At 33.4% G+C, this 1,292-nt stretch overlaps 1 long non-coding RNA gene across 1 annotated transcript; it reads left to right on the top strand.

Moving 5' to 3' along the window:
- Window positions 1-336: 336 nt before the first annotated feature.
- On the top strand, window positions 337-823 carry LOC148173758 (uncharacterized). The gene is made up of 3 exons (XR_015770174.1): window positions 337-400; window positions 439-559; window positions 608-823. It is a non-coding gene; the product is annotated as an uncharacterized LOC148173758 (long non-coding RNA).
- Window positions 824-1,292: the final 469 nt, after the last annotated feature.

Raw genomic sequence — 1,292 nt, 5'->3', positions numbered from 1 at the left:
ATATTTTTTCACTCATAGATCAGGAACAACGATTTCGCGCATAGCAACCGTCACCGGTAACTAAGGCTTTCGAGCACTAGTGCGGGAACATGCACGCAAAAATTTTGCTATAGAAGACATATAGAAAATATCGGTTACTACATATTTATAGAAACACGCATTGGGACCTTCTTCCCGTAATATTTATTTAAATAAGTTAACAAATTGCAAGAAAATTAATATTTTTTGAGAAAAATTCCATCAGCGCCATCTATTAGCAACTTAGTCATTGTTGCTCTTTTGTAAAAACATAACTTCAAAAAAACATTAACAAGTTTTATGATTTTAACAATTAATAAAATTAAGCTTTTGTGAAACGTTTTATTTTACAAATACTCAAGTAATCGATGTTGGTCATCAAGTAAGTATACTGAATACTTTTAATTTTTATTATTATAGATGTTTATGTTGAATGTGCAGTTGCTGCACGAAGCAAACGACACACCAGAAACTCCAGCAGTGTTTTCAGTTCTCACGGCGTTACTAATATTGTACGAATTGTTGGAATTGAATCTTACAGGTTCGGTGTCTGTCAAAGTGTCTGCTACTTCTATTTTATTTTTTAAAGAATCTTGGATATATCCCTCCGCTACTGCGGAAGATTTCCAACCACCATGTCTTTTAACGGCTAGAAAGTCAAGTCCCTTGTTTGCTAATAAAGTAGCACTGCTCCTACAAAAACAATGGCCAGTATATTGATGAGGGTTTGGAAGTTCAAGATATTTGGCGATCAATGATGGAATTTTCCCAATGGTGTTTATACCAATAGGTAAATTTATACATTTTCCTGCACGATAAGTTAGAAATAATCTCCTGTTGTCAGTCACAACTTGTAGTCTTAATTTCACAAATTGCTTTATTATTTCGACCCATTCCCTTTTGGTTATGGCAAATTCCCGTTTAACCTTCAGGAATAGTAACCAAAATTATGTCATCTTTAAAGATAACATCACCAATCATCATCTTACAAATTTCTTCTCGGCGGCAGGCTCCAGAAATTCCCATAATCAAAATCGTCTAAAATATAAATGTTAAATTTTTGAATGTAAATTTCTGAATAAAGACAAACCACTCACTTTCATCAAAAACTATTCTTTGTTAGGGGCCTCTGTCAAAAATTTTGTAATATGTTCTCCTTCGAGTATTTGGGACTTTTTTGGAATGTGATGTTCCGTTTTCCTTTTAAGAAGGGCAAGCAATTTTGGATATTTCGAGATATCTACATCCTTCTTAATATTCAAGCAAGATCGTAT

This window comes from Gnatocerus cornutus, chromosome 5, assembly GCF_029298725.1.
Source record: "Gnatocerus cornutus isolate USDA-ARS CGAHR chromosome 5, icGnaCorn1.1, whole genome shotgun sequence".
Classification (NCBI taxonomy): Eukaryota; Metazoa; Arthropoda; class Insecta; order Coleoptera; family Tenebrionidae; genus Gnatocerus; species Gnatocerus cornutus.
This window is presented reverse-complemented; position numbering and strand designations above follow the sequence as displayed.